Source organism: Mus caroli, unplaced genomic scaffold, assembly GCF_978045245.1.
Source record: "Mus caroli unplaced genomic scaffold, Mus_caroli_1 scaffold_9, whole genome shotgun sequence".
In the NCBI taxonomy this organism is placed as follows: Eukaryota; Metazoa; Chordata; class Mammalia; order Rodentia; family Muridae; genus Mus; species Mus caroli.
In genome coordinates, this window is record NW_028227264.1 from 115,267,367 (window position 1) to 115,283,277 (window position 15,911).

Sequence of the window (15,911 nt, forward strand, 5' to 3'; positions counted from 1 at the left end):
GAACAGATCAAGGCAGAAAAAAAAGGTTTTTGTTTTGTTTTGTTTTGTTTTGCTTTGTTTTTTGGATGAGGAAAGAGTGGGAGATCTAATCAAGACCAACGCCTGGGGCCAGGGTAATAGCTTCATCAGGGATGTGTTCCTTAGCACCCACGTAGGTGCATTTCTGTGATGTCAGGACTGGGGAGACTTAGTAGTCAACTAGTCAACCCAAAGTTGTCCCTGACTCCACCTCCAAAGAAATAAGGTGGAGAGTGTCTGAAGGAAACACGTGGCATCAACTTCATACCTCCATACACATGCACACAAGTGGACACGGACATGAACAGACATACATGTACACACATACAGAAAGAACCCAGTCTGGAGAGGGTAAGCGGTTAGCTTAGGTGATGTATGACCATTGCTGGACAAGGTCTCCTTTATAGAATCGAAACTCCCCCTGAACTTAGGTTCTTGACAAATTTTTATGAAAAGGTAGCAGAAAACCTTCTGTATGTGACAGCCAACTCTCTCGAAAACTAGAAAATAAATACCAGAATACCAGATAGTGAGCACATTCAAGCCAGAGAGCAGATGAAGTGATGGGCCTGAAACTGTGGAAGACAGAGTGGGAGTGTCTACTTAGAGATCTGATTCCGTGGACGTGCACAATACATAAAGTAAAACAGACAGCGAGAGGCACCGTTTCCTCTGGTGTCGCATTCTAATGAGTCCGAGCATGCAGCAGCAGCTACGGTCTCATAAAGCCGGGCAGAACCTATTGCACAAACGCCGTAGCTCAAGCCGGTGAGTCAGCGTGGAACACTGTCCAGATTTCAGCTATTAAAGTTTACAGAAACCTTTTGTGGAGTGTTACCAGGTTTGTGGATTAATAAAAGCAGCCTGTTTGTTTTCGTTGGCCTTTAACAAGATACAATGTTTTGATTTTGAATGTCGTTGATTTCTTTTCTTTTGCACCATAGATTTTTAGATTGGAATTTTGTCTAAAGAAATCTCAATCGTAGACTGAAAAAAAAAATCTAAATCCATTTTCTAAGATGTGATACACCTCTCCCCCCCTCCAGTTTCCTTACTGTTGCTTCTTTTCTTTAGTCACGCCCTCTCTGTCTACCCACTCCTCTGTGTTCTCCCCACTTTTTCCTCCAGGCTTACTGAGCATGCGTAGACCGTGTGAGGGTCACTGGCTCAGTCGCTGATGATAGAAATAGCTCATCATATCAACCCAGGTCAAATCTTGGCTTCCCAAGGACTAGAGTACAAAACTCTGACTAGTCATTGATAGGCTGTGTGAATTGAAACAGTTCGTTGGAGACCCAATGAAAAATGACGTTTGTTGATCCAGAGATTGTAATTAGCACACACCGTATTAGATCTCACTGTTAGTTTTCAAACAGTTTGTTTTGCAGCTTCTCCTCCCTACTCTTCGCTCCAGCTCTGCTCCATGTTGTCCCGGCCCGGCCCATCCTCATAGTCTTCTTTATGCGTCTATAGTCACGTGGCTGTCGCCATTCAGCTTTCTTCAAAAGCCTTCCTCCCACCCCCCCACCCCCTTGTGATCTCTTTTCTACTGTTCTAGTTTGTAAACTTACCCTACCTACACACATACATAACAACAGGAAGCTAGAGTCTGCACGAGAGAACACGTAGCCTTTGTCTTTCTGAGTCTGGCTGATTTGACTTACCACAATTCTTTCCCATCCACTCATATCCCTGAAGATTTTTACAGTTTTATTTTTCTTTACAGCCGAATAACATTCCATCCTCTGTACATGCGTTTTCACTACCTTTCACCAGTTGATGGACACCCAGACTGTCGTGCTTCCTTGCTGTTGTGAAAAACGTACCATAGACGTGCCGGTATCGCTGCGCTAGGACCTAGAGTCCTTTAGGGTAGACACCCAGGAGTGCTGCAGCGGGGGCACATGGTATTTCTAGCTTTAATTCTTTGTGAAACCCCCAGATTCATTTCCACAGCAGCCGTATTTACATCCCTACTGTCCGTGAACATGGATTCCTCTCATTTCCTCAATCCTCTCCAACCTTTGCTTTCCTCATTGGAGGGAGGTAGCATTTCAAAGTGATTTTTAACTTACATTTTCTAATGGCAAACACAGTTGAACACTTGACAACATTAATTAGCCATTTTTAGTTCTCTTTCTGAGAGCTTTGTGTTCACTGCACTAGCTCACCTGACTATTGGTACTTTGGGGTGTGTGTGTGTGTGTGTGTGTGATTTTTACAATTACAAACTATTCTAGATATTATCCCTGTACCTGAAATGTTGATCAAGGTTTCCTCCATTCTGTAGGCAATTTGTCCACTCGGCAGGTAGTTTCCTTCGATGTGTAGAAATGTTTTCAGTTTCTTATGGTCCTGTTTGTTAATTTTCAAGGTTATTTATTACTTTTCTCATTGAGTCCAAACAGTTCTTTCCATATGCACATATTCATGTGCTCATCCACTGGCATGTTAAGACCCTGCAGAGTTATGCTCCCTCCCCCATCAGCCACAACTGCCACCAGCTCCTCAGTTAGGAACAGGACTGGGATCTCTAACTAGCCTGACCTGGGTCATCCATGGAGAACCCCAGCTGCTGTGGATTCATGAAGGAGACGTGCTCTCCTCGTCTGCAATAGGAAGTTAATTGTGCTAACACGGCAGGGACGAAAAACTGTCCATCTACTAAATGCCAAGTACTGGGAAGTGGGGATCAATATAAATGGAGCTTTTTTTTCATGTAGTTTACCACCGAGTTGAGGAGAAACATGGAAAACAGAAAATCAAAATGCGACGTAATATCAGGGACGGAAACCATCCTGTTAGAGTGAAAAGGGAGGAGAAGCAGAACAGCTTTATGGGAAAGGACACATTTGGAGCAGGTTAGTCGCAAGGAGAATTTGCTACATGAAGAGGTATTGGAGAAACTGGATGGAAACAAAGTATCATTTTGCCAGACATTAACTAGACTTCAGAATGGGGACCACATGTGCAGTTTGGGAGATGGGTGTAATGCAAAGCTGGAAAGAGGGATTTTAAAAGGGCGCCCTAACCTTTGCTAAAATATCATTTAGTCCTGCTTACAGAAAGCCACTGGATCTCTAAGCAAGGTAGTGTCATAGCTGTGTTTTATCTCCTTCAGGAGAAAATTCTGAGCTGCTGGAGATACTAGGGGAAGTCAGAGGGGTAGGAGTTGTCACTGAGGTCAGCACAAGTGTGGAGCACTACAATCAGCCTAAAGCAGAAGCCATGGGGAGGAGCCAGGTGTTAGAGTCTACAGATAACGAGCAGAAGTTGGTGACTGAGGAACCTACAGGGTCTGGGTGGACATAAAGTCTCTGTTGCTCTAGCCTAGGAGACTGAGCTCAGTCCTTCACGGTGGCTTTAAGTTGCCATTTTGACTTGTGTCCCTATTTATGCCTGATGCTATTCTAAGTGTATTAAACACTGGTTTTTGTTTGTTTTTAGGAATAAGGAAAAAAAATGAGGCTCAGTTATTAAGCAACTTTCCAAAGCCACTCTATTGATACATGATATAGATGACATTAATCTGCTTTCTACTTCATTGAAATCATTGAAATGCCCTGGAAGGGGAGCAAGACTTGAAGAGGAGGAGAAAAAGAAGGAGAGGGAGAAGGAGAGGGAGGAGGAGGAGGAGAAGGAGGAGGAGGGAGGAAGGGGGAAGGAGAGGGGGGGAGGAGGAGGAGGAGAAGGAGAAGGAGAAGGAGAAGGAGAAGGAGAAGGAGAAGGAGAAGGAGAAGGAGAAGGAGAAGGAGAAGAAGAAGAAGAAGAAGAAGAAGAAGAAGAAGAAGAAGAAGAAAAAGAAGAAGAAGAAGAAGAAGAAGAAGAAGAGGGGGAGGAAGGGGAAGGGAAAGGAGAAGAAGGGGGAGAAGGAAGAGAACATAAGAAAAGAGGAGAAGGATGAAAAGAAGAAAAAGTAGGAAGGAAGGGAGGAAGGAAAGAAGAAAGGAAGGAGTAAGAGGCAGTAAATGTAGCTATTGGTACATCAAACTCACACATCAGAAAAATTCCAAACCTTAACCTTTGCTTTTCAAATCTTTTGAAGTGATTACTCAGTTTGAGCCAGACACAGATGCTTATTTGTGGATGTTTGGTAGTGTCTGTCCTTCACACTTGTGCTTCTTGCTATCAGTACTCAATATGATACACAGCTATAAAACCCAGTGTCTGGGCTCTCTGTTAACATCCTAACCACTTCTATGGCAACCATATTTTGTCAGGTGATTTTTAAGTTTCTGCATTCATGTAAGCCTTTCTCATCTTGCTCGAGTTGGACTTTGATGCGGTTTTCAAGCATCTTCTGTTTTCTGTTTTCCTTTAGGTGGCTAGTGACACATCTCACCCTCCTGATGCATCTTAAAACGCATTCTTTTTATATCCTGTCTTTGTCTTAATCTTTTTGTGTCATCATTATAGTTTCTGAAGGCGTCCTACGAATGTTTGTTTGATGAGTCAGTGACCTGATGAATGAGTGCAAGCTTATTATAGAAAGGCTGGAAAAATAAACAAGGGGAGAACAGACTGAGGTTCACCTGCAGTTCTAGCATTAATGGTGGGCAAGATTGTAGCTATTTCTTTTCAGTCTCATTGTTATCCACACATTTCTACCTAGCTGTAGTCACATCCTACTCAAAATGGAAAAACACATTCCCCTGTCATTAAACATCTTCATAAATGTGACCTTCTCTTTCTTCATGAGCATTTATTTTTCCTGTTGTAGCGCCAAGGACCTTGGGCTCAGGGATCTTGAAATACTTCCCTAATTTGGACCGATGACATGCTCACAGTTGGGATGGGTTTTCAGATGTGTGAAAGTAGTGTGAGAATTGGCAGAATTGCTTGTAGATAAATATCTAACATTTTCTTTCATTTTCCTTCTTGATGTATAGATGCCTCTGTGCATATGGTCATAGGCATGTGCTGTGGATAGCCATGGGGTTAATTATATTTGATGTTAATTCTATTCTCCTGTGAGGGGCTGCAAACAAGGAATAAGCACTCAGGTGATTTTCTGTAAACCTGCTTCCCGCCTTAATTTGTAAAATTAAGGAGAGCTGATGATTGGGCAGATAAAGGGAAGGTGGAGCAGAAGGTGGGAAGAGAGAAGAAGGAGAAAATGGGAGAGGAAGAGGATGCAGAGGAAGAGGAAGAAGAATAGCAGAGCAGAAGCACATGGCCTAGAGAAACTGCAAGTTCTAAGGGGTCTCATAGATGTGGAAGATGGTAGTGTAGTGGTAGATCTGCCCAATCTAGGTACACAGCATGTATTCATATTAATTATGTCGTATTTTCATTGCCGTGGGCATATTTGGGTTGGAGATATACCACAACATGCCTGTGTGTATGTATATGCATGCATGTATGCATACATGTGTGTGTTTGTGTGTGCATGCACCTGCACATGTGGGTGCCTATGGAGGCTGATGTTGAGATATTTTTCCTCAGTCACTTCTCTATCTTATTATTGTTTTTTATGAGATAGGCTCTCTCGCTGAATCCAATGTTTTCTGTTTCAGCTACAGTAGCTAGCTGACAAGCCCAAGGTTCTCCCATCCTCACTCTATAATCCTGGGGTTATAGGCATCTATTACCATGCTTAGCCTTTACACAAGCTCTATGAATCCGAACTCAGATCCAAACTGAGTTACCTCCCTAACCCAGTAACATTTTCTGACTACCAACTACACAGCAGTTACTATTCAAGAAATTTTATAGTCATCATTTTATTTCATCTTCAGTACACACTATTAACATTCTCAGTTTATAGATAAAACAGTTTCTCCATGAACACATTAAGGCCCAAACATCATATACCCAGAATGTTTGACATCTGGGATTTGGCTATAAACAGGCTAATTTCAAACTCATGCTGTTTCACCACACACAGCTTTATGCAGCTTTGAGGGTTGGGACACAAACCATAGAGATATCAAAATGCAAGAGAGAGGCGGGGGAGAGAGATATGAAGATGAGAAGTTAGTACATCTAAAGGGGAACAACAGTTAGAAAAGGGTTCTAGAAAGATACCCAAGGGTGGGCAGCCTCAGGGTCAAAGATTATAGTCATTTATTGGATATATTATTGTAGTTTAAACCAGCTGTTTATTGGAATAGTTTAAAATTAATCATATTTGAAGGAATAATTACAAATGATTTTTAACTCAGTTTAATTACTGAACTTAATAGATAGTTTATTTCTAACCACTTTCCTCAATAAAGTCATTTTAAGCAATTCGGCAAGGATTTGTTATTAACTGACATACTGAACTGAATTATACTAGACTCATGACTATGGTGGATATTTGTTGATCCATTGGATATTTCTTATTTCTACATTTGAATAATGGTTTTGTTTGTCTAAAGTGTGTTCATGAACACTTATTTTATTAGAGTCGCCTACGAATAAGCTTGTGAGCTAACTTGGAAAACCCTGAGCAGCTATTCATTGCTAGTAAACCACACACTGAGGTTCCAAGGTCACCCCACTCCCCAGTGTGTGTGACCTCTGCTTGGAATGCTAGGCTGCACTTCACCCTATGCCACCATCCGGTGATGGGGTTGCAGGAGGCACTGACATACTGCTCAGGGGTAGGAAAACAACTGGAGCCTAAGATGGGGACCCCAGCTCAGATAAATGATGTGGTAGGCTGGGGCTAAGGAGACAGGGGTTCCCAAGCTCTGGGATGTCCAGTTGCCACTGGAAATCGTTTAAAGTCGGGAAAGGAGGTGGTCCACAGACCTACAAGGAGGCCAGGACTTGGGGAATGAGGAACTGTGGCTTCCCTCAGGGGTGAGTGTCCAGGAGCATGGAGAAGGAACCTTGGGCAGTGGCTCTGTACGACAAAGGCTTCCCCCCACCGCGGTACTTGATGTGAGAGAGACAGTCCTGGCGCGTTTATACTGTTTACTCACTGTTCATCATGGAAAATGTGCACATACCACTTCCTCAGGGTGGACCACAGATTAAATACCTTTTGCAGGAAGGAATGTCTGGAGGGGAAGCTCATTGGCTAAACCCTCGGAGCCTATCTAGATACCTCATCCGCACAGATGGCACACTGTGTTCAGTGGTCACGTTCTTTATGTGGGGAGATGTGGTCACATGTTCCAGGCCAGGCATCTATCTGGTCCGGAGTAGGTGAAACACTTACTGTCTTCAGGTAGGTGCCGGGGTTTCTGAACCCACTCGACCGTACCAAGTTTCCTGGCATGGTCCATTGCCCCACACCACACCATTGATAATTCTTGAACTCTTACTCTGGGCTACACAATGAGTTTGGCTCTAACATCATTTTAATGAATAGAGAACATCAGGTCCTGCACTTCTTGAAGTGCATGGTCTGGCGAGCACGTCCAGCATTGAGTAAGTGTACATGCACTCAGAGATACATGTTGACAAACTGCTTGGTTCTAGCACCTACCAATCAGCAAATAAAGCCAAGACATGCAAAAGCGTGCTCGACTTCTTAAGAGGGCGGGCACCAGATCAGTTTGTCCGGTAAGCCGTTATTTCAGAGACAGGTGAAGCAACAATATTCAGAACAGTTATCCTTGCCAGTTGATGAGAGCTGGTTCTACTTCTCTTTTAGTTTTTTTTTTCTTTAGGCATTTCTCTGATTTTTCTTTGTGTATGAGTCTCTCTAACCATGGTGGTAGCTTGTTGGGTATAGGTTCATTCTGGTGGCAGACAGATAAAAGATTCTAGGAATCTACTAGTTAATGACAGCTGGCCAAAGCCTCATGCCGTCCGTCATCTTTTTGCTGCTCTGACAAAGGATTAGAGTCCATGACCATCATGACAGGAAGCCATGGCATCATGTGGACGGACATAGTCTAGAGCAGTAGCTGAGAGCTCACATCTTAGGCACAAGTTGGAGGCAGAGGGAGAGAAAGACAGGGTAGGCTTTTGAAACCTCAAAGCCTCCTCCCCCAGTGATCCACCTCCTGCAGCAAGGCCACACCTCCTAATACTTCTCAAACAGTCCAACCAGCTAGGAACCAAGCATTCAAATATATCCGCCTATGGGCGCCATTCTCATTCAAACTGCCACACAGAGTTTTAGCTCTGCAGTTTTAGGACAGCGTTGAGTATTGTAGTGTGTGGCTCCTGCAAAGATAGGCAGTAGAGTTCAGGTATCTGATTTGATTTTTTAAAAGGCATTGTTAGAATCTTTATAAAACTAAACCAGTGTCTTCTATAGACTAGTACCAACCCAACCCAACCAACCAAACAAACAAACAAATCCAAAACAAAACAGAACAAAACGCCTACAGTTTTTTTGGGTTACCACTCTGGTGCTAGGCCAATGTGGACATTCGTTAATACACTAATGCTGATGTCTTACTGTTAATTAACTATGTATGAAATGACGGAAGAGACTGTATTCATCTGTGAAATTCAAAATGTTTGGCAATGCAGTTTTTCTCTTATTTCCAAAGGCAAATGCTTTACAATGTTCCCACTGAGAGCTGTGCTCATGATTCAGCACTGAACCTGCACCCAGACTCTGGAAGGCCCTTCATGGAGGGATAGAAAGGCGTCTGAATGATAAGGAAAGAAAATGTCAATTGCGTAATTTTTAGATATGGAGGAAAAAAGAATTCTAAGAATGGTGCCATTTAGAAAGGAAAAGCACAAAACTTGGTTTATTCTCATGTACGAGTGGACAGCAACACACGTAGCACAATAACTGAAGTTAATCCTTAGCAACTAGAGAGGCATCCAGCTAAAACCCAATTAAGTAAAAAATTATTTTACGTGATATAAATAAGACAAAGGAAATAGCAACCGTATCTACCTGGCCTCAGAAGCAAAGTGGGGTTGGGCCTGCTTGCTGCTTCTATTGTGAAAATAATATCAACAAAACCACAATGATAGCTACAGTGATAGAGAACCAAAGTCAAATGGTTGCTCAGGTGGTCCATGTACAATGGGAGGGGAACCGTGCTGCGGAGACTTAGGCTCAAGTGAGAACTATGAACCAAAGCTAAGGAGTCACTGTAAGAGCAATGCATTTGCCAGAGGTCTGTGTGTACCGGTGTGTATGAGTATATACGTACAAAAGCGTGCACGATAAGGGACCAACCACTATGGATACTGTAATAGATCTTGTTTCTTAAGCACATATTTCAAATTCAGAATCGCTTTACTTTTGCCATAATTCTTAATGCTTTCGCTGTAGTTAGGAAGTCAATTCATATCTACTACCGCCATAGGAAAACTATTCTTTCACCATTTTCACTTAATTGATAAATATTTATTGGGCGCTTACTATGGTGAGATTCTATTCTTGGTTCCGGAGACCAAGCCACTGCAGTAAGCAAAGATTCTAAGATCTCTACATTGTGTTCTGGAGGGTGATGATCAAAAAGTAAGATCACTAAACTCTTCGGACCAGATGACAATTAGCTAAAAACGAACGAACGAGTGGCCAAAACCAGGTGGGGAGGGTGGGTTGCAGTTTTAAGTGCAATGGCTTAGGAAGAGGTGTGGGTGACATAAGAGTCAAGACCTGAAGGACACGGGAGAGAGGCCTGTGTTGTGGAATACTGATAATCAACTTGACAGGATGGAAACTCAAGGAAGAGACAAGCCTGTGGGCACGCCTTCAAGGGCTTAGGTATATTAGATTAACTGAGATGTAAAAACTCATCCTAATGTGGAAAGTGCCATTCCATGGGCGGGGATGCAATGTAACCAGGCAACCCGCTCTTCTGCCGCCATGCATTCTAGCCCATAAAGGCCAGCACAACCCGCACCCTTAAGGTATAAACCAAAACAAACCCTTACTTTCTTAAATTCATTTTGTCAGGTATTTTGCCACAGCAATGGTTAAAGGGACTAATTCAGGGCCTTACAGTCACCGAGGGGGGAGGCATTTCCTGGGGTGGGGTGGGGGGGGGGGGAAAGAAACTGGGAACACAAGCCTGAAGGCAGGCAGGCTCAGTCCCCCAGTGTCTGAAGAAGAGAGAAGCCCAGGGTGGCTTGAGTGTATAGAGAAGAGAAAGGCTTCAAGGTGGTGCCAGCCTTAACCTTCAGTCAGACAAGCATCCAGGGGAGGGCTTGAGTGGGAGGGCCTTGAGTAGATTACCTATTCATGGATGACAGTGTTGAGTAGGGAGCAGCTGATGGGTGAAGAGAGGCAGGGAAAAAGCAAAGTCCTTGTGATCAGATCACAACTAGATCCGAGGCTTTCTCAGCGGAAGCAGCAAGGGCTGGACTAGGGCTCAGATTCTGCATATTTTCTGAAAACAGAGCTGACAGACTTTGCTGATAAATCGGATGCAGGCTTTTCAAGATGGAGGGAGGGATCAAGAAAGAAGAATTAGAGGTTTTTGACCTGAACAACTGGAAGGATAATATTGACATGAACTGAGGTGGGGAAGACCGTGGGAAGAAAGGGGGTTGGGGCAGAAGGTTGAAACTGGGCATGTTGATTTTGAAAGCGTGTTATATTTCTAATTGGAGACATTAGATATGTACTTGGGCTTGGACATCTTGTTCTCTGAGAACTCCAGGCTGGAAACAAAGATTTGAAAATTGTCAGAATGTGGTGTCTTAGTTAGGGTTTCTATTGCTGTGACAAAACATCATGACCAGAAAGCAATTTGGGGAGAAAAGGGGCTATTTGGCTTACACTTCCATGTTGCTGTTCATTACTGAAGGATGTCAGGACAGGAACTCAAACAGGGGAGGAGTATGGAGGCAGAAGCTGATGCAGAGGCCATGGAGGGGTGCTGCTCAATGGTTTGCTTTCTTACAGAACTGAGGGCTACCAGCCCAGGATGGCCCCACCCACAATGGATTAGACGCTCCCCCACTGATCACTAATTCAGAAAATGCCCTACCCCTGGACTTATAGAGGAATTTTCTCAACTGAGGGTCTTTCCTCCCTGATTACTCTAACTTGTGTCAAATTGACACAAAACTAACCAATACATGTCGGGTATGTTAAAAACAAACAGGATTTATTTATTTGTTTGTTCATTTATATTCACTTTACACCCCAACCACTGCCCCCACCCCCACCCCATTACCCTCTACCACAACTCTTCTCCCTAACTTTCCCTTCCCTTCTCCTCTGAGCCAGTTGGGGGTCCCCTGGACATTCCCCCACCCTGGCACATTAAGTCTCTGCTAGGCTAGGTGTATCCTCTCCCACTGAGGCCACACAAGGCAGCCCAGCTAGAAGAACATATCCCACATACAGGCAACAGCTTTTGGGAGAGCCCCTGCTCCAGGTGGTCGGGACCCTCATGAAAACCAAGCTACCCATCTGCTACATATGTGCAGCAAGGCCTAGGTCCAGCTCAACAAAGAGGATTTTTGAAGTCACTCAAGTAATAATCAGAGAGGGAAGAGGGAAGAGATCCTGGCATCCGGGTAGGCTAGCCTGTGTGAGAGAGAGACCAACATACACAATAGTGTCCTGAGGCTCAGGAACAGAGATGGGAAGGGAGTGGCCAATGAGAGAGGAGAAAGACAAGGAGAAATTGCAGTCTGAAATCCATGGGAAGAAATCTTTTCAAGGGAAAAAGATTGATAATGACACATTTTTTTTCTCCTAATTTTAACCAAGGACTGCCCATGATGTTTACCGTTGGGCAGGCTATTTGTGATCCTGAATATGAGCGATTTTGATAGAATCATAGGATTAGATCATACTAGGGATGGATTCAAATAGTCTGTTTGAAAATGTGTGAGATAGACACTCCACATATTCTCCAAGCAAAAGACCTAAAACATATTTTAGATATCAAGACAGAAACAGCATTGCCCACGGCTGACGTTTACTAAGTCCCTATTTGTGCCAGGCATATGTTAAAGCCTTTCCATGTGTAATTTTACTTGAGTTTTCACACTATAAATATGAATTATTATACCATGTTCTCAATTTTATAAATGAGGAAGTGGAAGTGTGTAGATTTTGTGAGCTTTAAAAACATGACTTGTTAATAAGTGATAGAGAGAGGAGTTGGGAGTGTTTCCTAAACTTTTAATCTGACTAATCATTTTGTTTCCAAGCTATAGTAGTTGCTTTTTGGAATTACCCTTATTCATTGGAAAGTAACTTTCTAGAGTGGTTTTTGGTTTTGGTGTCCATGTGGATACGTGTGCAAATGCTTACACATGCAGGTGCATTGCACCTGGAGGCCAGAGGTCAACTTTGGTCATTGCTGTTTCTTTGTTTATTGAGATCTGATCTCTCAATGGCCTGGGGCTTCCTGATTCAGCTGGACCAGGAGGTTAACAGGCCCAGGGAGCAGGCTGTGTCCACCTCCACTACACAGGAATCACAAGCGCTCACACAGTGTTGGAAACCTTGGGTTCTTATGCTTGCACAGCAAGTCTTCTGCCAACCCGAGCCACCTCCTAAGCCTTTCATTTCTAGTTACAATTCTAGCTTATTTGGAGACACTCAAGTACATTCCTTTTGAAGTCTACTCTTACAGTGATGATATCACAAAGCCACCGGCTCCAACACATTCACGTTCACAGCGTTCTGTAAGGTGGATATTATAGTATTTATCCAAATTTTGCACATGGATGCTGGAGTTGGGTTTAGAGAAGTTGAATAAACTGCCTAAAGTCACAGAGCTTCTAAGAATTGACCCCATGTCCTCTGAAATTACATTCCATGCTCTTTCCACTACAACATGCATGTAAATTTAGTTAATTCTCAGGCTCAGCTTGAAATATTATATCTCTGCTCATCTGTGTAAAATTGATTACTCTCATTTGATGCACCATTATAACTCTGACAGCTGGTGCCATGGGGCCCCTGATTTTAGGAAGCGCATATGAATGTTTTAATTAGACTTGTTTTCTCTGTAAAGCCCATTAGTTGGGTTTTTTTCTTCATTAAGATTTTATATAACACAACAAAAGAAAAGGCAGACTTGCTGTGTGCTTGGTTATGCTTTTCACAGTTGTTAACTCTTTGGGGGATGTGGCTAGGAATGATGTGTTGTTCGAGAACTGGGGTGAACATAGACTGGGAGAGAGATTTCTGGATTTTGCTGTGAGTGGGGCTCAGGAGTGTGTCAGTGGTTTCCAAGAATGACTTTCAAAACTCCCCAATGCACCTCAATCTTATATTCCACCCACAACAGATTTGTTGATTTCTTTGTATCAGTACGCACTTGCCACTTCTACTTTTGGTCAAGCTCTATGGCAGATTAAAAATGCAAATATAGAGGCTGGAGAGATGGGTCAATTTGTAAAGTGCTTGCCCCACAAACACCAGACATGAGTTTCGTCCTCAGAAAAGAAGCTGGGTATAGAACAAGAAGTTGTGTGGGTAGAGAGGTGGGGAGAACCTGAGAGGAACTCAGGAGGGGCATGAATATGATCAATCTACAGTATAAGAAGTCCTCAGATAATTGATATTTTTTTAAAAAACTGGAAGTGATGCTGCATGCTTATAATTCTACCACTGGGGATACGGGCACAGGTGGTTCCGTGTGTGTGTGTGTGTGTGTGTGTGTGTGTGTGTGTGTCTGGACAGCTAGATTACCCTACTTGGTGAGTTTTGGTTTAAAGAAAAAGAAAAGAATGGCTTCAAAGTAAAGACATTTAAGGTTGTCATCTGATGTCCATGTTCTTAGGTACATACAAACATGAGCATCTATGTCAACACATGCACCCCTACAAAACATGCATACACACACACACACACACACACACACACACAGAATGCAATTATGATAACCCAGTCTAGTGTCTAAAATTCTTTAATAGGTACCCATTCTGTGAAAGATAACAATGCCAACCTAGAGGACCCAGTATGACTCAACTCTATCCCCGCTATACTACTACCACCAGTACCATTTTTGGCTATGTTATGTGGTGGTTTGAATGAAAATGTCTCCCATAAGCCCATAGGGACTGGCACTATTAGGATGTGTAGTCATGTTGGAGTAGGTGTGGCCTTGTTGGAAGAAGTGTGTCACTGGGGGTGGACTTTGAGGTTTCAAGTGCTCAAGCTGGCCCAGTGTCACTCTTTCTTCCTGCTGCCTTGCTGACTGAGATGTAGAACTCTCAGCTACCTCTCCAGCACTGAGCTTGTCTGTGGTCTACCATGCTTGCTGCCTTGCTTCCTGCCATAGCAATAATAGACTAAACCTCTGGACCAATCAAATGCTTTGCTTCCTAAGAGTTGCTATGGTCATGGTGTCCCTTCACAGCAATAGAAATCCAGTTAAAACCCCTCACATCTTCTTGAAGTCCTTCAACATCTTCTGCTTCTATAAAGGCTCACACAATCCTAGTTTCTAGAACACTCTTTTTTTTCTACGTTGGTGTAGAACGTAGCTCTGCAGAAACCTTCCCTGACCACCCAATCTGGTGTAAGCTCCTCAATTACTTTGCATTTTCTTCCAAAGTAGTCATTACAGATAGCACATTTTTTTGTAGGTTTACTTTATTTTACCTATCCCAACACAAATATAAGCTATAATCTCAGTTTTGACCCACTAATGCCTGGCATATATGAGAAATTTAATAACATCTAGAATAAATGAGTGCCATTTTGAAAATTGTCTTCTCAGCTTGAGGTATACATAAATTATTTAATATTTCTTAGCCTTAGCACCATGATGACATCATAAGTCAGTCAGTGGTAGAGAGTAGGTGTGCATACTTGTCATGGACACCTACGGTATTTATGGGACAGATGCCAACTCTCTGTTCTTCGGTTATAGTTCACTGACTGCCTTAAAGGCAATTGATCTATAGGGAAAGAGTACCATGGGATTAGGTTAGACACTACGTTCAACGTTCTACAATCAAGAAACTGAGATGTGGAAGTTTGGATCTTCACCCCTCCCTCCTCTTCTGCAAATCCAATAGCCCACTCTCATTCCTAGCTCTGTGTCAGGCCATCTGCTATGGCCTCTCCTTCCTCCCTGACCCCATTTCTAGTGGATTACAAAGATCTGCCTCAACTTCCCTTTCCCCCACTTACCACTTTATCTCATCCCTAACCTCAGCAGAAATTCCCTTCAAACTCTGGCCAAGCCAGGCAGGGGAGCAGGTAGATTAACTGAAGATCTTTACCTCTCCCTGCTTTCTTCTAAATCCAATCCTCCAGTCTCTTCCCCAGTTCTGTACCTGTTGTGTCCTCTCCTCACTCTTTACCCCCATTACTAGGGAACTAAGCAGATCTGTGTAGAACACCCTCTTTTCCTCCTTCTGTGGATCTCCTAAGCCTTCTAGCCCATTTCCATGCCCATCATCTCCCAATACCTAGAGAAACACTCTATCCAGAAACCCCACTGACCATACTTGGAAGAATCCCAGACGAATTCCATACCAGCCACCATACAGCTACCATACTCTTTCTAAGAACCAGAGAAGGCAATAGTAAATGATTAACAAAACACCCACCCAACAAGAATGAGACCAGATATCAGCACCTAAAATTACGATTACCCCAAACTCAGATACTTAGATGCCATCATAGCAACATATTCAATTATGACAAGAATGCTATGTTTCTATTAGAGGCCAGCAACCCTACCACAGTAGGCTTTGGACACAGTTGACACACAACACAGGGACCTTAAAATAGCTGTTGCAAGTATGACAGAGATCCTTAAAGGAAATGAAGACATCTCTTAAAGAAATCTATGAAAACACAAACAAGGAGTGGAAGGAAATGAATAAAATGGTTCAAGACCTGAAGATGGAAACAGAGAATCCATAAAGAAAGTACAAACTGAGGGAAAGCTGGAAGCAAAAAATCTAGGAGCTCGAACAAGAACCTCAGAGGCAAGACTCAACAACAGCAGACAAAAGAGAAACTCTCAAGCATTGAAGACACAATCGAAGAAACGGATACCCCAGTCAAAGAAAATGTTAACTCTAAAGAGCACCAGGCACAAAACATCTAG